Source organism: Vulpes lagopus, chromosome 23, assembly GCF_018345385.1.
Source record: "Vulpes lagopus strain Blue_001 chromosome 23, ASM1834538v1, whole genome shotgun sequence".
Classification (NCBI taxonomy): Eukaryota; Metazoa; Chordata; class Mammalia; order Carnivora; family Canidae; genus Vulpes; species Vulpes lagopus.
In genome coordinates this window covers 26474598-26499281 of record NC_054846.1, presented here as the reverse complement: position 1 = coordinate 26499281, position 24684 = coordinate 26474598, and positions in this window count along the sequence as shown.

Sequence of the window (24684 nt, the reverse complement as noted above, 5' to 3'; positions counted from 1 at the left end):
AACTCAATTTTGCCTCAACACTCAGGCTCAAACTGCTTCATCAACTCCTGCCAGAATCTCCAGGCTGTTGGGCTGCCCTACAGATTTCAGACTTTCTAGCTCCCACACCTGCATGAGCCAATTCCTTAAAACATACATTTGCTGGTTCCTGTTTACTCTGCTCCTCCTATTGGTTCTGCTTCTCTGAAAACTGCTGACTAATACACTTCCCAGCAACTTTCCCCCCTTCATGGGACAATATATAAGGCCTAAAAGGTGAACCTGTTCTCTCAGGATCCCAATATCCTCAGCAAAACGATCATCCAAACCTACAGGGTATAGGCTGTGAATCCCAATCACGTTACTCCATTCTGACCAGCTTCCAGGGCCTTTTACACTGACCCTAAGGCTTGAAAGGAAATCAGAGACAAGAGACCTTCTTGCTATATTGCTTCCTCACACCCAGGGACCAGGGGACTTTGTGTCTTCTCCAAACCCACTTTCCTTCTCTTTCTCCCCTTTGCACTGCTCCTGAGGACAAATGGCTTCTCCATTTAGTGAAAACCTATCATCGGACAGACTATGGAACTACTGGGTAGGCCACTTTTGGACATGTGTCTGTTTGCCATACACTTCATGACAATTAAGCCTCAATAAGACAATAAGACCAGACTGTACATGATTCCTTTTCTGTGCTTGCCTTGGAATAGGAGTTTGGACATACTCCTGGAAAACATATCCATCCTCTACCTTGAGGCTTTTCATTTCTTTCTGGCTTTTTAATCTGAACTCTGGATTGTTCTCTGCAGGCCTAAATCAAATCTAGAATCATCTTCTAAATTCATTAGTAATTCGGAGTCATTACTCTCCAAACCAGGATAAATCTTCCTGATCCCTATCCTTTCCATGAGGCCTTAATGTGTCTTATTACTCTTAATTTTTCTTAAAGATTTTATCTATTTATTCATGAGAGGCACAGAGAGAGAGAGGCAGAAACACAGGCAGAGGGAGAAGCAGGCTCCATGCAGGGAACCCCACGTGGGACTTGATCCCAGGACCCCAGGATCAGGCTCTGGGCCAAAGGCGGCGCTAAACCGCTGAGCCACCTAGGTGTCCCTACTCTTCATCTTTTAAATGTAAAAACTAGTTTTTCATATGTTTTTGGGGGGAGGTGGGAGTGGTTCAAAGTTTTTTAATTGCTTACCTTCAATACAAACCAGAGTATCTAAATTTACAACACAGGTGTCATTAGTCTTGGATATTTTTATCCAAGACTTATTTACATGAGTACTATCAGTTTTATTAACACATACTATCTTCAACATGCAGATGCAAATTATTTCCTAGCTATTGTTAATAGTAAGTAAGGTAGGGCACTGTAGAAATGCTAAATTATCATTCAGTGAGCTATTTGCTATTGTTCCTTTTCTGCCATTTCTTGTTGGTAAATTGTATCCTGGGCTGCTTGCTGCATTTTCTCCAGCTTTTCCCAGGTCATAGATTTTAAGGGCAAATGTTCAGGTTTACAGAGCATCACAGTGGTTATATCTTCCATAGACAACGTGTTTTGAAAGAACTTCCTGGAACATTGACTTCACCATATCTAAATTGTTGGATACAGCTACATTTTTTTCTTGAAAGTTCTCCTGGTCTTTTTCCTGGCAACTTTAGGCATCCAACCCTGTATTATCAAGATAGCTGAGTCCTTGACTGAGTCCTTGACTCAAGTCCTTGACCCTGAGTCCTTGACTGAGTCCTTGACTCAAGCCTACGGAAGGAAAGATTCATCTCTTCCCAGATAGCTCCAGTTTTTCAAATGCTTTGTTTCTCTATTCTCTCTTTGCCATTTCCCCTTTCTTTGTTTAGTCTCCTTCCGATGTGGATTTGACCTGAATTATTCCAATAATTACATGTTCCTTCTATTTTGCATTTGCTCTACAGACCAAACTTCTTCTCCATTTCTTCTCCATTCACTACATTCTAGATTTTTTTTCTCTTCTACCATAAGTTCATGGACATCTGGGAAAGCTTGCATTACAAGTAGCCAAATGGTTTATCTACCTCATCTTATCTTCAGTTACTTAAATATGACACCAAAATTCTCTAGGAAATCAGCTCTGCTACTCTCAAGGTACAAGAAAGAATTTGTGTAAGACTCCCTGAGAGATTTAAAACTATCATCATGGTAACTTAGAAATAACCAACTGCAACTGCTCCATGGAGGCCCAAGACTCTGTTAATTACCACTGCTTAATTAATCCAAGAGACTCCAACTGAATGCTCAACTGAGTTGTGAAAATAATTACTAAATGACCAAAAAGTCCTCTAGAAGCCAAGAGAATAACACTTGGCCTGCCTGTGAAAGCAGAGATTGAATTCCTCCCTCTGGTTTCCTTCTGGCTAACTGGAAACTTGTTTATCCCTAAGGAGAAATGGAAGGAAAAGGATCTGTGAACACAGGAGCATCACCCAAAAATGAGGCTCTCCTTAGAGAGTGAGCCACACTTCCTAGAGAAAACACAGCAGCCCATGAATTATGAAATTGAAAGAAAAATCTGTAGGTAACTGATGCCTTGGCCCCGGAAGGAAAAGATATCCCAGGTAATTCCCCTGGCAAAATGTATGGAGGTTTCCTGACAAGGCTTAAAGTAGAGTTTACTGTCCAGCAATGCAAAACAACTTTTTTTAATGCAAAATATAGAGACGACCTGAGTTCAAATTAGTACTCAGTCCTAAGAAGCCATTGTTGCCTCAAACATACACATTACGTAAGAAGAAAAATCAAAAGGCTGTGGCTTCAGCATCTGATTCAAAAAATTAGAAAACGAAAAACAGTAAACCTAAGTTAAGGGGTAGAAGAAAAGAAATGAAAACAAGAAAAGCAGAAATTCATCATACATAAATGAAAACAAAATAAAGAGGGTTAATAGGACCAATGCTGGAGTCTTTGCAAAGATTAAAATGAAGCCAATCCGCTAGCAAGATTAAATAAGTAAAAGAACTAAGGTACAAATTAGCCATATTAGACTTTAAAAGGATATATAATAACAGATATATTAGAAATTTAAAGTAGCTTAAGGGAATGCTTGAACAATTTGATGCCAATAAATTTGAAACCTAAAAAAGGCATACATTTTCAAAAAAAATTGAATTATCAAAACATGTCATAAAAAATTCAAAGAGCATTGGGGTGGCTCAGTCTGTTAAGCATCCAACTCTTGGTTTTGGCTGAAGTCATAATGTCACAGTCATGGGATCAAGCCCTGCATTAGGCTCCATGCTCAGCATGAAGTTTGCTTCAGATTATCTCCCCCTCTCCCTCCTGCTCACTCTCTCTCTCTCTCAAATAAGTAAATAAAATCTTTTAAAAATAGAGATAGGGCAGCCCTGGTGGCGCAGTGGCTTAGCACTGCCTGCAGCTCAGGGCGTGATCCTGGAGACCTGGATCGAGTCCCACGTCAGGCTCTCTGTATGATGCCTGCTTCTCCCTCTGCCTGTGTCTCTGCCTCTCCCTCTCTCTCTGTCTCTATGAATAAATAAATAAAATCTTTTTAAAAAAAATAGAGAAAGAGAGAAGAAAAAACCTGAATAGACTTATGATCACTGAAGAAATTGAATCAATAATTAAAAAACGATGATCTCCCCCGCCTCCAAGAAAAGGGCCATGATGACTGCACAGATAGATACCAACCCTGTAAAAAAAAAAAAAAAAAAAAAAAAAAAAGATACCAACCCTGTAAGGAACCAGTATTTCCTAACTTATGCAAATGCTATCAAGCATGTAGAAAGAGAACTCCCCAACTCATCATATTAGGCTAATGTAACCCTAGTGCACAAAGTGAAGAAGGATAATGCAAAAAATAAATTACAAGCCAAGGGCAGCCCGGGTGGCTCAGCAGTTTAGCACCACCTTCTGCCCAGGGTGTGATCCTGGAGACCCGGAGATCCAGTCCGACGTTGGGCTCCCTGCATGGGGCCTGCTTCTACCTCTGCCTGTGTCTCTGCCTCTGGTGTGTGTGTGTGTGTGTCTCCCATGATTAAATAAATAAAATCTTTTAAAAATTTTTAAAGAATAAATAAGAAATAAATAAATTACAAGCCAAGCTCACTCACTAATATAAATGTAAAATTTTAAGTAATTCATTAGCAACCAAATGCAGGGAAGTAATTAAAAATAAATACCTAATGACCATGCAGTGCTTTTTTCAGGAATACAAAGATTATTTAATGTTAGAAAATCAATAAAAGTAATATCCAACCCTAACAGATAAAAGGAAAAAAATCCATGTAATAATCCCAAAAGATATAGAATAAGAACACATGAAATTTAACCTCTACTCAAGTAAAAACTCTTAGCAAACAGGACTGGAGGGGAACTTTCTTTACTTGACAAAGAGTATCTATCAAAAAACGTCAAATATCATGCTTAATAGTGGGATATTTAGAGCATTCCATTTTCAAAAATAAGGATGCCCTTTAGCACCACTATATTCAGCATTTTCCTGAATGTCCTGGCTAAAGCAAAAAGACCAGGGGGGAGAAAAGATGTAAAGATTGGATGGGAAGAATCAAAACTGTCATTATTCACAGATGATATGATTGTCTACTTGGAAAAATCTATGAGATTATGTAAAGAAACCATTAAAGGCAATAAGAGCTTGGTGGATACAAAATAATATACAAAAATCAATAATGTCTCTATATACCAGCAACACTCAATCAAAAATATATAATTTAAAAATCCTATCAGTCACAGGAGCAACAAAAATATAAGGTATGTCAGAACATAGCTGACAAAAGATATCCATTAATATTATGGAAACAGTATAAAATTTTATTGAAGGGTGTAAATTTTTAAAACCTGAAAAAAAAAAGAGGAAAAATGCAGCATGTTCATGGGTGAGAAAGACCCAGCTTTTTAAAGTTAGCAATTCTCTCCAAATTAACCTATCAAGTCAATGCATGCCAGTCTGATCTGCCAAGGTTTTGGTTGACCTCATCAAGCCAATGTTAAATTTCCCATGGAACAGCAAAGAACAAAGAATAACCATGACATGGGGCACCTGGGTGGCTCAGTTAAGTGTCTGCCTTCGGCTCAGGTCATGGTCTCAGGGGTCCTGAGATGGAGTCCCGCATCTGGTTCCCTGCTCAGTAAGGAATCTGTTTCTCTCTCTCCCTCTGCCCCTACCCCTCCTTGTGCTCTCTGCTCTCTCTCTCTCTCAAATAAATAAATAAAATCTTAATAAATAAATAAATAATAAATAAATAAAATCATTTTTAAATGGTATATCTATATCTATTAACACAAACTGTTAGTCAGCATGGAGGACATGGAAATTCATAGGTGTGCTCACAGGAAGACATACCACCCAGTAAATTTGAAGTGATACATACGCTTCAACTTGCTAGATCCACCACTGATTCTCGGTACCCTAGAGAAAACTTAGCACACACATTCAAGGACATCTCTATGTCTAAAAATGTCCACTGTACTGTTTGCTGTTTGTGAAAAGAAACAACCATAACAAAGTGCTCATCAGAACAGAATATAAAATGTGGTTTTATTAATAAAGTGTAACACTTTAAGCCATTACAATAAACTAAATCGTGATAGAATGTTGATGGAATAAAAGAAAATTGCAAAATGTTTTGCACTGAATATACAGGTTTGTCATATATATATATATATATATATATATATATATATATATAAATTTTTAAACCCAGAAAATCAATACTACACTTTACTAAAAATTAAAAAGCAAACATGGGAAGGATTTGCTTTTTAATCCACTTATGTCAGGATTTGGGGGGTTTTTTCCTGTCATTTCTTTTCAGGGTCTGAGGTAAAAATGTAAAATGTGAGCCTGTGGTAAATGTGGGTGATGATACATGAAAGCCTTGATAAATTATTTTCTGTACTCATTTGTACGTTTGAAATGGATGAGAACAAGCCACTGAAAAGTAAGTTAAGAATCATCTGTAAAGATGTGTCTAAGATCTGGGAAGGCCTACGGTCAATTAAGGTTAAAAAAAAAATGGTGAATTCAGTGGGGGGCAAAATGGAAGGGTAACTAAGGGAGTTGAGGCTTAGAGAGGGGCGACTGGAGAGCTGGAACTTGGCAGAGGTTCTGTTCTCCTGTACAGGAAAGGGAAGTTCAGAGCTCTACCCTTTTTTTCTGGAAAAGGAAAAATTCATTGGACATCACCTTATGAATCTTCATGAGCTCATCACATGCCATCAAAAGTCTCTCCCTTCCTTTTCTCAATTCCATGTTTAGTTAACTGCCTCTGGTTTTAATTCTGTTTCTCAGGTCCCTTCACACTCTACTAGGGATAGTCTGGACAACAGTTACTGGAAAGGAATATTCCTGCCATTAAGAGTATGATGAAGGAATCATGGTGGCCTTCAGATTAGGATCCAGCAAATGCCAAGCTCAGCTCCTGCTCTACTGATAGCTTCCTGATATCAATCCAGTTAGCTAACCATCTCTGGGCCTCACTTTCAACGTCTTTGAAATGACTATAACAAGAATACTTGCTTCACTGGGTTATTCTGAAGTTTAAATAACATGATACATACAGAGAGCTTAGTACCTTGCCAGTAAATGCTGAATGGACCAGCAATATCAGCATCACCTGGGAACTTGCTAGAAATAAAAATACTCAGCTCCACCATAGACCTACTGAATCAGAAACGATAGGGGTGGAGCCCAGCAATGTGCTTTTTTTTTTTTTTTTTAACAAGCCCTTCACGTCATTCTGAGGACACACAAGTTTGAGAATTACTGAGTTCAAAATCAGGACCTCCCTGAAAGCTGAGATAAATTAATCCCTCCCCATGGGCTACATAGAGGAAAGGTGGACTCTCAAACAAAATTAATGTGCTTTTAGGAAAGAGGAAGGTGGGGGTGGGTTGCTAGATAAGCAGCCAAATGCATGCTGACATTCCTTATGTAATTACTATAAATCAGCCTTGGATAAGCCATTTTGCAAACATTGCATAATGACCAACAAGGCAGGTAGTATTTTTACATGCATAATGGATGCAAAAGTTAAACCACAGAGGAGGGTTTATTCAACTTGCCCAGGATCATAAACTAACCAGTGACAGAGTCTGTGCTCCAATCAGGCTGGACCCTAGAGATTGCCTCCTAAGCCATGCTACTACGTGGGTTTGTTTGTCTTCTCCAAGTTTCTCTGCTTACAAAATGGTGGACTAGCTCCCATGACCCTCGTCTAGACTGAAGGAAACCAGCTGTCCTAGGTAACGTCTGTAGGTAAGTAAATAGGCTAAGAGAAGCTAAAATACACCCCAAAGCCACTGAGTTAGTCAGCACCACAACCAGAACCTGAAACCTAGTTTTCTTAGACTAAGATTTATACCTGTTAAAGGTACACCTGTCAGCATTTGGGGAGATTTACTTCCCTTTTATATTAATTTAATTTATTGTTAAATCTGGCGTTTTAAACAATTGAGATATTAGCAGCTTCTCGACTGGAATAGAAACTGCTGAATTGAAAAGATCCTAAATGAGCAGTTGCGCTTCGAAGGAAAGGTCCCCTTCCTCCTTCATAAACCTTCTACAAAATTGCCATCTGTGCTCAGTAGCAGCTGTTCCAATCTCATACTTGGCTCCGTTGGGACTAACTTTGGGTTCCTTTTTTAAAAATTGGAAATCAATAACAAAGCAGGTGATAGAGAAAGCCAGTTGAAGTTCTTTTGTTCATATTCCCTTGCTAGGGGGCACAAGCACACTTCTCTTCAGAGCATTGATCTGAGAGCAGACAACTGTCTGCATTCCTTATGTTCGCATGCCGAGATCCTTCTGGTACCCTTAGCCTAGCATAGGCTGGACTTGCTCTGGACTAGAAAAAAAAAATCAATATTTCTTAATAAAACTTTGATCTGGGACAGGATTCAGAAGCCTTCTGTTTCTGGTGCTCTGGTCAAAATGAAAGAAAGGGTCATCAGAATAACTGTGGCTTCTCAAATTATCACTCTCTGCAATTTGGGGGCCCACTTTACCATTGGGTCATTTTCCAGCTTTATGACACTGTGTTTTATTTCTCACCCTCTTGAGGTGGATTGAATGATGAATTCCAGCATTTCAGTCTTCCTTGTCATGGCTTTGTTATGGCCAGAATGCAACTCCTGGCCTTAAAGTTGGGCTCTACTACAGGGCTGGCTTCATCATTGGCAGGAGGAAAGAAGGGACAGTCCAAAGCCCGACATGTAGATTTCTGTTTGCCATCTTACTCCTCTGCTACCACCATGAGAAAAATTGGCCCCTCTAGATGGAGCTAGATGGCTGCTCCAGGGAGGATGACAGATCTAGTGGAGACCTACGGTGAGTCGGAGAGCCACCCCAGACACTGCAACTGGATGGTTGGCACCCAGCTGGGCCCAGTCCAGATGAGCCAACACCCACCTAACCCACACAGCCATGGGCTAGGGAGGTGATATAACAATAGTAAACTAAAACACTCTGTTAAAAGAAAATTATAGAGCGCTATGCCTAAGATGAACATATAAAAAACATAATTGTTTTTGAAACACACCTACAGAGCATAGTCAGATCCACAAATTTGTCCTATTTTCCAAAATATTTGGGGAAATTCTTTAAAAAATCCACAAATTTGTCCTATTTTCCAAAAGTTGGGGAAATTCTTTTAAAAATCGCTTTTTTCATCTATTGCACAGGTTTTTGCATTACCCTCAGTAATAGCAAATCTTCAGACTTTGAAGTCTTTGAATTTTTTTTAAGATTTTATTTTTTATTTATTCATGAGAGACACAGAGGGAGAGAGGCAGAGACACAGGCAGAGGGAGAAGCAGGCTCCATGCAGGAAGCCCGATGCGGGACTCGATCCTGAGACCCTAGGATCACGACCTGAGCCAAAAGCAGATGCTCAACCACTGAGCCACCCAGGTGCCCCTGAAGTCTTTTAATTTTTTTAAGCTGAAAGACATTAGGGAGTATTTGAATTTCTTAAGGATCAGTCAGAATTATTTTAATTTTTATCCCAGAGAAATAATATACGGTTCAGAAAGTTTAGAAAATTAAGATAAAATGGTTCACTCTCAAACTTAACAACCATAACTCGGTTGTTTCGGTGCATTCGATTTCTTTTTTTTTTTTTTTTTTCTCAAGTGAATATCTTTACAAAGGTATCTCAAAGTTCTTCCCAAAAAGGAATGGGTTGTTACTAAATTTGTAATGTGAGACTTGAACTGAAAATAAATGTTTGGTATAAATTTGAGTGATTTTTAAAATATCTCTGACCATGAGTTTTTCATGTATGTTTTACTTTATTTGGGCTAACTATAGCTTTCAGAGCGAACACCAATAAAATTGTGATTCGTGTACCTGTGTTTCCATCTGAAATAAAATCTAGAGTAGGAAAGCAGTGACAGAAAAACTCAGGAATTTGAAGAATTAGAATTAGAAAGCATGATCCAGAAGTATAAGAGGCATGAGCCTCAATGGGTGGCTCGATTAAATTGGGGACATAAGGGGATGATGTTCGACAAAATTTTGAGTGAAAGAATGCTCAACTTTAAACCTGTTGCAGATGGGTACTCTGTGGAAGCTACACTGAGCTTTGGAGAACTAGATGGTGTTTGTGAAAGTTTTAACCCCTTTGCCCAACTTTTGAGTTTAATGAGGCAATTCCCCAGTTCAGTGAAAACTTTTGATATCCATAAAAATATACAATTTTAATGGAGTCCAAGTTCCGCCACAGCCACGTATTTAGTGCCACTAGACTATGGTTTCTTCCAGACTATGGCCATATTTCTAGATAGATAGTCACGAATTCTTTGCCTCCAGTTCTAAGGAACGGTACTAATGCTCAAAGATGAGTCAGAATCGGCAAAAAGTGATGAGCTATATTTCACAAAATAACTTTATTTAGCACCAAGGAAACTCTATTTGTGGAAATGAACTTGTGGCAAGCCTTCATATAAAATGGAATATTTTCTTTTTAAGTCAGTTTCTTTAAAAACTCATCCTAATCTTTGCATGGAGTGGTAATTATGCCTACAAACTTCCTTCCTTTCTTTAATATAATATTTGCTCATAAGTATATGATTACCTATATTTAATGACTGAATAATATTCCTGAATCAAAGATAGCATATTTGTTTAGTCATTCTCTTACAGTTGGATATTTTACTTTGGGGCTTTTAAAATAAGTAATAATGAAAGGAACATGTATCTATGCACACAAATTTCCCCTTTCACATCCGTTTCTTGTGAAAGATTCCTAGACATAATACTATTGGATCAATAGTTGTGAACAATTTTGTGGCACTTTGTGGAAAGTGAGATGCTGTTTTCTAGAAGATTATGCCATTTTCACTCGAGTGAAAAATACCAATTTCACCACAGTGCAAGTATTAGATATTATCATTTATAAATCATTTTTGCTGATATAGTAGGCAAACAAGTCACCTCTTCATATTGCCTAAACAGCATGTATTTGATTACAAGGCAGACTGAGTATTTTGCCAGTTTTGCTTGCAGTTGTATATCACATGTTTGTTTGCTAGTCATCTTTTCATGGTTTGGGGGGTTTGGGTTTGTTTTCACGGGTTTTTCTGCTAGTTGTTTATCTAGTAAAGAAAAGACATCAGCTAAAGAATGAAAGACTTACTGGGGGGCTGAGAGGAAGAGGGAAAAACAGACCTCAAAATGAAGAGGAGATTGTGAAGAATCATCGTTAATAATAAACTCGTCAAAGATGACCCCACTGTCAAAATTTCCTTTGAATATCGGGGGTTGAGGGATAATAGAGGGAATTGTGTTAAACACATAGGACATACTAGACCTAACTGGCGAACTGGAAATAAACAATGTATGCAGAGTAAATAACAGCACAGGAGGGTTGCCAAGTGATTCAAAAGTGAAACTGGAGCACAAATGGGCAAAGTCAAGGCTCTAGCTGCACCTGGTATCCGTGGCAAGAACCTGCCAAGGTTCGATGCACCTGATGCAGAGCAGAGGTTGGGCCTTACCAGTGAAGTTCATGTTCACATTCAGGAATACAGATATTGAATGGCACCCTTGGACCTGCCAACAGACACGGCCCTTATTGAGGACAGTGACACGGATTCTTGGAGGGCAAAGTGTAGTGGTTGAGGGATAAAGTTTTGGTTTCGATCTCTATGACCTTCTAACTGCGTGACCTTGAAAACCCGACTTCCTCTCTCCAGCCCTCAGTTCCCCACATGCAGCATGAAGGAACCAACTGCACTTGTCCCGGAAGACTGAGAATTCAAGGAGACAACACAGAAACTGCTTAGCTCCATACCCCGCCCCGATTTAGCTCTCAGTAAATCTGATTTATTGAGCAATTATTATTAATTGCCTATAAAAGAAATTTATACCTGAATGATATCTTAGACTTATTTAAAAGACTGAAGAGGACTGAGAAAAGGCATTACTAAGATCCATATTGGCCAAGTCTAGCCTTGCACCTCTAATCTGGCTAGACTGCCTCCCCCCACCCCCCGTCATGCAGCCAATACCCAATAAGACTGCATCTACCACAATATGAACTTATTCTAAGCCCGTGTTGAATTTCACAATGAGTTATAATTTATCATTAATACCTTAACATAAATTTAATAATAGTATAATTAATATTAGTTATTAATAAAAATCTTGATTATCTGCTATGCTATTGTGCCAAGTATTATATGCCGCAATATTATAAAGTGAATATTATTATTATTATCTAATGTGTAATAATGAATAGAGGATTCTTCTTAATAGCTGGCATCAGAGGACCTTTTATGGAGGGGACTGCCTTGGTTAATAGCCACTTCCATAAAAGATAGATAGCATACACCCCTTCCCCCCTTTTCTTATTCCTCTTTTCCTCCATTCGGCTGCTTGGAGTTAGGAGAGATGGCTGGAACTCCATCTGGGGCCATGAGGACAGGAGTCACACCCTAGGGAAGATGGAAGGAAAAGCTGGAAGCAGCTTGAATCCCCTGTGGTTAGAGACACCATGCCAGCCCAGGACTGCCCACCAATGGACTTTACTAAAAGTGAAATACTCTTCTTGAGCTAGTATTTTCAAGTCTCTGTTAATCAAAGCCAATCCTAACCCTAACGATAAGAGAGGACATTGGACTTTACCCAGAAGCCAATCTTACTTCACCTCAGAGGACATCTGGGTCACAACTATGCTAGAGATGGAGGAAACACAGCATCAAAGAGATTAAGTGACCTGGCCAAAGCTAAATAGGTAGTAGAACCAAATCTGGGCCAAGTTCTACCTGGCTCAAACCCTGTATTCTAGCTATTTCCCTCCTGATTTCCACCTCTTCTGTGAAGCTGACACTACATCACTTTTTGAGCATTGAACTTGCCTCCCTTCTAGCTGCAGTGTGCGCATTCATTTTTTCCAATTGTGGTCAGTCTCCAGACTCTTGAGAACAGGGACCCATCCCCCATCCTAGTAGAGACTAGCCCTATCCCTGGGTAAATGCGCATAAACCAGTATCCCCACTAGAGCTCCCTGATAACAGGAATTAGACATTAATTCAGCCATACTTTCCATAAGGCTTTTATTAAAGTTAGACACAAAAGCATTTTCTCCTTCAAATTGAGTCACGGTGAGATTCAAGACAAATTTCTAAAAATATGAGGATAACACATTCAAATCAGTTATTAAAGGAAGTTAGAGGTGTTTAGGGTATGTCCTTCAACCTCCTGAGATTGATACCAGGGGAAAACATACCCTTTCAAAAAATATTCTAGAATGCCACTGTGAAAGAGAGAATGCTAAGTTGGTCTGACCCTTTTGGCATTCCTTTAGAGCGAGTCTAATAAATTTGTTCTTAAAATAATTTTTTTCTCTCATGAAAGTAGTTCTTGTTCATTATAGAATAATTGTAAAATAAAAAAGGATTATAACTCAATAAGAATCACTTCATATTTTGGTTTTTCAACTTGCAGTCTCTTTGCTTCATCAATTTTTAAATCTTTGCAATCGTATGACATATAAAGAACTTATCTTGAGTGATTGTTAACAATAGCTATTTTTATTTTTCAAGTTATGAATACAGATTGCAAAATTTAGAATACAGAAAGTATGGAAAAATAAAATCACCCAGAACGTCAATGCCCAGAGAAAATTAATGAAAAGCATTTTACTGTTTGTTCCAGCAGCCTTCCTGCTGTATATTTTTTACATGATTGAAATCAAACTGTAGAGGCTAGTTTTTTAAGTAATTTCAACACAGAAAACACCCAGATTCCACAAGGAAGATGTTGCAAAGAGTTTTTTTTCCTTAGAAACCCAATGTCTAATCCATTAATATGAATTTTAAATAAGCAGGATACTATCACTCAAGTACTCTGGCAAAGAAAATCATTAATATATTGCTCTTTGTAACTCTGATTTTTGTGGAAGAAAGAAAAAATAGGATTTGTTTAGTAATTTTTCTGGCACAGAATGCCCAGCATGTACATAGTTCTGTCATTCTTAGTTAAGTACTTGCAGAATAACACTAATTACTGTTTCAAGTGGTTTTCAAACATGGCAATGATGACCATCTCAACTATGGTGGGAAGAATGTCCAAAAATCCTCATTTCTTGGTACTATAGAAAGAGCAAACACAAAAAATGAAGAGCCAAGAGACCCAATGTCTTAGGCTGCTATAACAAAATACCATAGTCTGGGTGGTTTAAACAACCCCTCTGTTTATTTCTCCCAGTTCTAGAGGCTGGGAAGTCCAAGCTCAAGGAGCCCACAGACCCAAGGTCAGGTGGGAGACCACTTCCTGGCTCACAGACATCTTCTCACTGTGACCTCACATGCATGAAGGAGCAAAGGAGCTCTCTGGGATCTCTTTTAAGAGAGCACTAGCTCCATCCTTGAGGATTCCACTCTCATGACCTCATCACCCTCCAAAGGCCCCCCTCCTAATACCATCACAGTGGGGATTCACTTTCAACATATGAATTTGCCAGGAGAAGGGGGAACACATTCCATCTGCAGCCCTCAGTTCCTTCCTTTTTTTTTTTTAAGATGTTATTTATTTATTCATGAGAGACACACAGAGAGAGGCAGAGAGACAGGCAGAGGGAGAAGCAGGCTCCCTGCGGGGAACCCAATGCGGGACTCGATCCCAGGACCCCAGGATCACGACCTGAGCCAAAGGCAGATGCTCAACCACTGAGCCACCCAGGCATCGTCCTCCCTTTTCATCTTTTCTCACATCCAGAAATACATCTGCAGCCTTGGTTCTTCACAAAGGACATGACTTCCTGCCATGTCTATCTTCTCCTCCTTCCCACTTCCTATATCTGCAGTTTTCTAGAGGCTGTGTCCTCTGAAGACATGAAGACGGGTAGGGGAAGCAGCAACTCACACTGTGGACCTAGACAGAGGTGCACCTGAAACCCTGGCACAAGGATCCTCAGAGTTCCACACCTCTGGAATTGCCCTGTTGGGTGAGCCTGTTATAATGGTAACACATATAAAGCTCGACATTACAGCCTCAGAACAGCAACATGTTTAACAAAGCAAAGCCCAGGAGTTTGTAATCTTCACTTATCGCCTTCAAATTCACAGGAACTCATTAAACCTCCCAGGAGTGCCTCTCTCTACCTCCCCAAAAGTTCTCTCTCTCTCTCTCTCTCTCTCTCTCTCTCTCTCTCTCTCATCTATACTACCCATCCCTACCGACCTGCTGGTCCCTCGGTGGCCTCTCTCCTCCTTGCCTTTAGAACAATCTGTTAGCACTGTGTCTCCCACTAAACCCCAGAGGAGCTGTCATTCTTCTAGGCTTCTATTGTTCTTTCAGGAATCCACCTAGGGTTTCTGATCTTTCCTTAGAAGGAGAAGGGGTGGGGAGCTAAGAGGGCAAAGGTCAGGTGAAAGAAAGCTGTGGTTTTCATCCTATTGAATAATTTGTGGTCTCGGAGGAATGAGATGTTGCCTGTGTGTGGAAAGGATACCAACGAGGTTGGAGTCCAGAGCACCACCAGTCCAGGGAGCAGTAGAGTGCAAAGCCCTCCTCTAAGTCACATCCGTCCCTCTCAAGTTCCAACACTCTTGCAGGATTCTGGACTTGAGGACACTGGGGAACACATTCATTGTGTAGGCACAGCTCACACAGAGAGGATGTGAGAACATAAACCACGCTGGAAGCATAGCATTTACCACAACCCCCATCAACCCTCCACACCTGCACCTCCTGCTCTGCTGCCACTACCACCAGCACCACGTGCAACACCCCCTCTAGCTGTAAGCTACTATTTTTTTTCCTTTTTAAAGTTTATAGAGAATAAAAGAGAATATATAGAGAATAAAAGTACCACTGAGAATAGACCACTGTTGGCACGTTGTCATGTGTTTTAGAATCTCTTTTTTTTTTTAATGATTTTACTTTTGTGCTGAGTCAATGAGACATCTGCATGGTTCAAACAATAAAAGGAAGGGAATGTAGCGCAAACACACCCCCACCCCCACCCCCCGGCCATCCACTGTTGCCCATATATCCAGTTCTCTGCCCCCAGAGGCTACCATGTTTCAAATACTTTTTAAATAAAAGAAATAAAACATTATAGATATAGTTGAAGTCTCCTTTTCCTCATTCTCTTTCAATGCTCCCCAGAGGCAACTATTATCATGAATTTGATACATCCTTCCAATGCCTTTTTATGGTTTTTTACATACATATGCATGTATTTGTGAGCCACAGAGAATTTTGTACTGTGTGCTCCTTGTGATTCGCATCAATGGTATCATATCTTTAAGCACCACCCTAGGCTGCCAGTTCAGTACTTTTAACTGCTATATGATATTCTAGTGCATGCCTGTATACTATGTTTTATTCATCCATTTTCCTACAGATAGAGAATTCCTTCCTGGTTTTCAGTAATATAAACAATGCTACCACTTTGGAATTTTATGAATTAAAATAATACTTAAGGCCATTTCTCCCTAGATAAATCTATAAATTTAAAATAATTGAGCTGAAACCTACCTAAAACCTCTGGAGATTTTTCCATCTACATGAGAGTTTGAAAATGATGCCTGAGAATGAAGTCAACATAGCAAGGTCCAAACAAGAAGAATCAGGAAAAACCTGACCTTGACCCTAGACCCTGAAATACCACAGCTGGAGCCAGTCCTACCTTCACCCTTGTTATCTAGATAATAAATGTCCTCAGTTGTGCCTTATTTACAGGCGCGTGCATCAGGCAAGGAGGATTGTCCTGTTTGTAGCCAAAAGCATGCTGATTCAATGCCTTATAACAATGTTGGATTTCATCAATCCTGGACTGTTAGGTTTTTAAGTGAGTTTCAACCCTTTTGCAACCTCCCCAAACAAAATACTGCGAGGAATATCTTTGTTGCTAAATCTCTATGTAAGCCTGATTATTTCCTTAATATAGATTCCTAAATCATTCCTACTCAAGTGGTTACTCAAACCAGAACACAGAAAAGAGGGTATTTGATAGGAGATGCTGAAACCAATACTAATTCAACACAGAAAAGAATGGAAACTAAAATAGTCCCTGAATCCTAACCCTGCACCCAACTTCTCCTGCTTTGCCCACCGTCTCAAGGGGGACAGGACATCTTCCTCTAGTCTGTTTGCTGTCGGTGTAAGAATAGTAGCAACAACAGTAATGATAATACTTAACAGTTATTACACACTTATTCTGTGCAAGAAGGCATTCACATATTGTCTCAGCTAATCTCCATAGCATAGTATTTACCCCAAAGACACAGATGTCATGAAATGCCGGGACACCTGCACCCCAATGTTCACAGCAGCAATGTCCACAATAGCCAAATAGTGGAAGGAGCCTCAGTGTCCGACAGATGAATGGATAAAGATGTGGTCTATATATACAACGGAATTTAGCCATCAGAAAGGACAAATATCCACCATTTACATCGACGTGGATGAAACTGGAGGGTATTATGCTGAGTGAAATAAGTCAATCGGAGGACAATCATCATATGGTCTTACTCATACAGGCAATATAAGAAATAGTGAAAGAGACTTTAAGAGAAGGGAGGAAACTGAGTGGGAAAAATTAGAGAGGGAGACAAACCATGAGAGACTCCTAAATCTGGGAAACAAAGGATTGTGGAAGGGGAGGAGGGTTGGGGGATGGGGTAACTGAGGGACCGGCACTGAGGAGGCACACAATGGGATGAGCACTGGGTGTTATACTGTATGTTGGCAAATTGAATTTAAATTAAAAAAAAAAGTGCCTGTGGAAAAAAAAAGAAATAAAATAATATTTGAAGAATACATGCCACAGTTGGCAGGAGGCAAGTAAACAGATGTGTTCCTAGCAGCCTATCTTGTGCCCTCAGTTACTCCCTAGGCAGGGGGTCCCTTGGAGGGATGCCTTAGTCTTGGTGGAGCTGAGCAAGGGCACACCAGTCTTCAGATGAAGCTGACATCACCAGAGATGGAAGACAAAGCAAAGACACAGGGGATAATAGTCTGATTCCTCAAAGTTGTCACTGACCTATTGGATCAAGTCTTACCCCAAGTCTACTCCCCTTCTCGACTTTTCAAATACGTAAACTAATAAATTCCCTTTATTGTTTTGGCCAGTTTGAGTTAGAGTTTTTGTTAATTGCAACCAAGTGTTCTGACTGGTTCCTCTCCCATCTAGAGCTCTTGAGCACAAAACTTGTATCACAGTCTGTCTCCTGATAATAACAAAGCTAATACTCAGCACAGCACTTACGATGCGTCAGGCATACCCCTGAGTACCGGATGCATTCTGATTTATTCAACCGTCACGACAGTCCTGTGTGGTAGTTGTGGGTTTTTTTAAAGCCTACTTGAGAAATAAGGCAAGTTGAGGCCAGAATCAAGTTAAATAATTGCCAAAGCTAGCAGGTGGCACAACTAAATTCAAATCTTGTCGGCCAGGGAGCCTGGGTGGCTCAGGTCATGATCGTAGGGTGCTGGGATCCAGCCCCACCTCCAGCTCCACACTCAGCTGGGAGTCTACTTCTCCCCCTCCCAACACTCCTACTCCTGCTCATGCTCTTTTTCTCTCAAATAAATAAATAAAATCTTTAAAAATTAAAAAGAAAAAAAACCTAGTCAGCCCCTCTAGCACCGAAATTCTTGGTCATAACCCAGCTGCCTGCAGTTCACCCCCTTCTGTGTTGGGTTTTCTCATGAAGACCAACAGCATCACCATGGACCCTTTGAAGGTGGGAGTGGGGAGGGCAAGGCCTATGTAGATGTTCATTTCCGTTATTGTTTAAGGAAACCTAAAGGTGCACCTGTCAGCTTTCATGATCCCAAAAGCCAGTTGAGAATTCAACTCTGTCACTCCGAAGTCACTAAGGAAACTTCGGCCAGGTTATTTCTCAGCTGCTGACAGTGGTTGTCCATGGCTGGGTCGATAGTTTCATGTGTACTCATAATCCTGTGTGTCAAGATCACTGAAAAATAAATGCCAGGATTTTTTCTTCATGTTCTAGCTGCTGCTTTGATTTTAGACACAAAGTCTAAAGTCTGTCTCCCAGGTATTATGTGTATAGAATTCAAGAGTGTAAATTTATGTAGAATTTATTCACATAAACATGGAGGTATTTGCAATTATTGTGCTTTTTGAAGAAAAGCAGCCCACGTATCATCTGCATTTTGCTGAGGTAGCTGTGGAAGCTTCAACAAATGACACTTGGGTTTCAAACTATGCCTTTATCTCCATGCCAAATACTCTTAAACTTTTCATTAAAAAATAAAAAGAAAAAAGAAATGAAAAGAAAAACCAGAGAGCTGCAAAAATTCCCTTGGCTATCAGGAGCTTATGATATTTGTGGTTACTAATAATCTTTAATGTAACTGAATGGGCACTGTTTTTTTTTTATTACTTTATCTCTCCCTCTCTTTGTTGTTTTTTTTTTTTTTCCATTCTATTTTTTAGTTCAAATGCAAAAAGGGCTCACTCAGGAAGCAAAAGGAAAAAGAGAAGAAAAATGTGGGCCATCCTGCCAAGTTCAAAAACCAGGTGTTGTGAAATCATAGTCCATAACAACTAAAAGTCTGAGATGAGATGTTCACATATGTACTTGTCAAAGTGAACCAGAAACCTTTCCAGGGAGCCAGGGGGCAAAGAAAGTCTCCAATATTCTTGTCCTGTAAAACTGATTCTCAGAATAGTCCATGGAGTTAATCAGACCATTGCAAAAATACTCAATTGAGCCACAGGTACATATCACAATCCTACTTCTTTGTTTAGTAAGAAGAGCCTCCTTTTTTTTTTTCATACTTATAATTATTTCCTTTTTCCAGTTTCCTTGAGAAAAAATTGACATAAAACATAATTATTTCTTGGGGCATCTGGGTGGCCCAGTTAAGCATCCAACTCTTGATTTCTGCTCAGATCATGATCTCAGGGTTTTGAGATCAAGCCCCACATTCGGCTCTACACTAAGTGCAGAGTCTGCTTGAGATTCTCTCCCTCTCCCTCTTCCTCTGCCCCTTCCACTCATGCACACACACTCTCTCTAAAATAAATAAATCTTTGCAAAAACATAATTATTTCTTTATTGATCATTTTATCAAAGCTTTCTCCCTATACACCTCCATTTTTAGATGAAGCTGGAATCTTTCTGGCAAACAGAGATTTATTCTGCACCATGGGGGTGGGCAGATAAAAACACAAAACATTAATTCTCAGAACATTCCTTTATCTCTCAGCATCTGTATGCGGGCCAAGCATAAATGGACATGAAGTGAGATCAATTGTTGAATGTCTACTAAATACTAAGTTCCAAACAAGATACTTTAACATTCACTGTCTCATTTAAGTCCATGAGAGCTCACGGAGTATTAGTCACCCCCATTTTAAAGAGGAGACAACTGAAGAACCTTAAGTTCTCTTCCAGCGAGTGACACATGAAGGCTCAGAACTCTTCCGATCAATGCACTTTCTGCTACCATGCTGATTCTCTGGAACAATTTAAAAACAAATATGCATAGGGCCACTGACCTCGGCATAATGGACAAGCCAGCAGGAGAATAATTCTCAGAACGGAGATGGTTCTTTCTCATCACCCGATGGCCACAGAAGCCAGGCATCTTTGTAAAATTAGCCACTTACTAAAGTTTCACTATTACACATAGTAATGCAATAGCTAATATGAATGGGAATATAACCCGTGTTAAGAGAAAGGCAGTTGATGAAGATCCCGTGCTTTCAACCTAATTATTAAAAATTTACAGGCAGGGCGCCTGGGCGGCTCGGTTGGTTAAATGTCTGCCTTCAGCTCAGATCATGACCCCAAGATCCTGGCATCAAGCCCCACATCAGGGTCCCTGCTCAGCGGGGAGTCTGTTTGTCCCTCTCCCTCAACCCTTCCCCCCACTCATACATGCTCTCTCTCGCTCTCTCTCAAATTAATGAACAAAATCTTTAAAAAATAAAATTTACAGACAGAAAGACTGCCAAGCCAGCCCCCTACATCAGCTTGGATATGTGCAGTGTAAGCCAGGATGGGGTGCCAACTGTGACAACACAGACAGACTCACAATGCTATAAGAAGAAAAGGACCCAGACAGGACTGGGACGTCACCCTTATGTATTTAATTAATACCTTAGTGCAGAGGGATTGGTAGGAAATAGTAGTGGCTCTAGACCACGACACTATGTTTATCAGTGTAATTTGTTAGCAGCGTGATGTACTTGTTATGTAGACTGTACCATTGTTTCTTTAGAGTAGATTTGGCCATAGGCAAAGAATCATTGGTGAGTTCCGTGTTAAAAGAACCACTCCAAATACAAGAGGAATACCAGAAATCCAGGATACTGCTTCTACAGCTGTTGCTAATAGTGACCAGACCCAAATGATAATGGCTCTAAAAATTCTGATCTCAGGAGGAGTGACAATGTAAGCAGCATGAACTCTTTCTGAACAAGTTTCATTGCATATGAAATAAGTAATATGTTTTAAACCTATAAGGCTGAATATATGACTTATCACAAAACCATTAGTACCTTAACTAATATGCTTGAAACTCTAATTCTTCCACAGATAAATCAGAGATTAAAATATGTGCATTTCCATTATTCTTCCAAAGCTTTATAAGATCCTGGAAGAAAACGTACAGGAATGATAGATGTCTAAGGCTGTGTTGTACCGTGGGTAGTAGCCAAAGAAGATTCCAGATTTTTCTATAACCTGTTTCATCTTAGAATAGCTTAGTCGTTTGTACAGAAACATTCCTGATCTCCCCTTTATGAAAACTGTCTCCTTTCCAAGGCCAGCTCCAGAGAGCCCCAGGCCTCTGTTGGTATTTGACATTCTCATGAGTCACTTGCACACTTTTGGAGTGTAAGCCTTGGAGAAAGAGGCTTTGTTTTGTGTTATGCAAAACCTTTGACTCCTATAATGTGCAGTTCACAACTTTGGTGTCAGATAAATGACAAATAATCATTGTTAAAAGCAGTGACACATTAGGATGTGAAGTTTTACAACAATCCCTGTTTTCCTTGAGCTGCTAAAATCATTAAATTTATGACATTGGTGGGTTAGTAGAACTGTATGCCTCCTCTCTATTTACTTAATTTTTGAATTGACTGGAACGTGCTTCTAATGTGGAAATCGTATTACGGTGTTCAAATAGCTTGTGCTTCTGAACAAGATGATTAGCCATAGAAACCAAATGGGATTTTATCCATTGTCATTGCTTTCTATTTTCCTTGACATGTTCATCCCCTCTATTGGCAAACCAAATTTGATGTCAGAATCCGCTCCAAAATACCAACAACATGTTTTATAATTGCAAAGCTAACACCTATGAATAATAAAATTGCAAACAAGCAGAGCACCATCAAAAATTCAGGATGATTATTTTTTAATGATTGTATTACTTTTTGTGTGTGATAGTATACAAAGCATGGGGCATTGTCTTTCTCAAGATTGAATTCCAGTGAGTTTCTGAGCCTAAGGGCCAGGGGGGCAGAGGCAATATTTTTTCCATCATTCTAATAGCAACCCATGTCATGGAGAGCACCAAGTTGGGGAAAAGGATTCCTGGCTCATTCTTATCTTCCCTCAAACCCTTTTTAGCTAATGATATAAAGAATGTATGAGGAATTAAATGCCCTTTGCCTGCGGTGCTGGTTTGGGGGGTAAGAAGACGGAATTCCAGTACTAATCCTGTCATTGATCTATTGGACTTATTAACATACCCTCTAAAATCTGTCTCGATTCAAGTTTATCCTAGAACCATGAGACGTTAGAAACCAATTAGTAGTCCAACTCCCACATTTTTAAGTAAAGAAACCAAGGCTGTTAGCGTAGAGGACTACCTCAGAGTCACCTTCCTTGGTTCTCTGCAGTTTGTTTACGTTCAGTCTGATCCCAGTGCTACAAGTAGGCCTCTAAATTCACCTTAGGATTCCCTGTCTTGGTCCCAAGCCACCTGCCCTGACCCAACTGAAGCTCCACGCTCAACTCTCCTTCTACCCATAGCCCTTTCCTGTTATCACATTTCCTCCTACTCCAGGAGCAGCACTAGTTCCCTTTAAGTTGCTCTATTAAATTGCAAACACCCTACTTACCAATGTCCATCATTTTTTAAAAGCTTTTTTAGCTGTAAGACACTACACAGGCATGCTGTAAACACTCTTAAATTTAGTCCTCACAGCACCATGACACTGGTATCATTATATAGAGGGAAAAAACAGAGGTCAGGGAACAGGATCAACACAAATCAGGTCACCCAGCTGGTAAGTGGCACAACCAGGATGTGTACCTACCTCTGCTGGTGCTCTTAACCACAGGGCTGGCTGGCTGTCACTAACTCCTAAGGTAACTGGTCATTCATTCAACCCACATTGTTCAATCATCAAATAGGCACCGGGCACAGTACTGGAAGTCCAGGGAATGCAGAGATGAAAGAGCGGCCTGAGACATCAAGGGTCCCAGTGGCACCTGAGATCCTGGACTATTATTCCCCAGAGGGCTGTCACAGTACCTGAGCTGAGTCACACAGGGGGGCTTAGAAAGGGGCAGGTCTCCAGACTGTTCCAGGCAATGCTGAGTCAGACCCGGTCTGGAAAGGGCATGTTTCTAAGCCTCGACATACTCAGGCTCCAGAAATTCTAAATATGTCCTTCTGCATTTCCTCCCAGTCCTGGCTCTGCAGAAGTTCTGAGCTCCCACGGCCCCAGGGCTGTGAGGCTAGGAGAGGTGTAGGGTTTCTTCCCTGGCCTACCTGGACAGGAAACTCAGCAATTTGCTCCTCTGTCTGTTTTTGTTGTGTACTCACACTCTGTGGGTATTTTACAAACCGCTAATGTTTGCAGAATTTGCTTTTCTGGCTGCTTCTCTGCCTCTTCCCTTGTTCCCTGCCTGCCAATGTAGCGGCTGTTCTTCCCCTCATATTTGCACATTGGCTCCAGCTTCCTCTTCTAAATTACTTCTGCTGTCAGCTCATTTAGCAGCATCGCTCATCCATAGGCTTGGAGTTTGCTTCTTCTTTTTTTTTTTTTTTTAAGTTTCTTCCTTCAACGAAGCTTTTGAAGATAGGGTTCCAGGCTTATCATGCTGTGCTCTGGTCATTTGGCACTTGCATCTCAGATGTATTTCATCAACCATATGCTTTTTCTATTGCTGCTTCCATATCCTCAGACTTCCAAAGCATTTTGTAATGGGCTCTACAAGACAGGGAGTGGGGCATACCTTGCCTTTGGTTGTGATTTCTCACTGGAGTCTCCACATTTGTCTTAAGTGGGTTTGTTGAGCTTGGGAAAAACAGCAATCAAAGCAACTAAGTATCCGTGAGATATAAGCAAAGCAAAACAGCTAAGCCCTACAGAGATGAATTGTGTTTAAAAAAAAAATCAGATAATTTACTCGTAGCAAGAAATTAAGTCAAATAGAAAAGGAACAGTGAAGTGTAAGAAGGAAATACTGACAGCTAAATTAACCTTCAAGTAAAGAGAGATAATCCTCCTGCCAGGGCCTACATGTGGGGGCATTCATGCCAGAGCTCAAATTTAAATTCCTACAGCCCTGTATGGGCCGTCAGACCATTATTCTCTTTCCTGTATTCAGCTATCAATTCTTTCTTATTACAATAAATGTTTGGATACATTCAGCCAGAGGCTTTTTGGATGATGAGCACATTTCTACAAAGCAGGAAAAATATACGTGATATGGTTGCTGCCTATTTCAAGAACCCCATATGGCTGCCTTTAGATGGGCACCGTCCACCTCTGCAGGCCAGCCTACCATTTGAAAGGATATTCGGCTCACCCAGAAACCAACTTTATAAATCAATTGCAAAATTCCAATCTCATTCTGTCACTCACTTCAACTGTGTAAGAAAATAGAGAGAGAAGAATTTAATGACTCTGGAAACTTCCGTATGCATAAACGCTGAAACCAGCAAATATTCATTTTCTTTTTTGGCAAATGACTCTGGTAATTAAGGTAAATGACTAATAACCCCTTTCAGGGTGCAGGATAGATTGTTCCCAAACATATTGAGAGGAATCACATTGAGCAGCTTGAAGCTCCAGCAGATCCCTAGAAAGAACTTTGCCAAGAACAACAACAACAAAAAAAGGACAAAACAACAATAACAACAACAAAAAACTGCCCACAAAGAAAAAAATAAACCTGGAGAAGTCAAACCCAAGTCTGTACCAAGGTTTTAATCTGCCTGATGAGTTCTATGC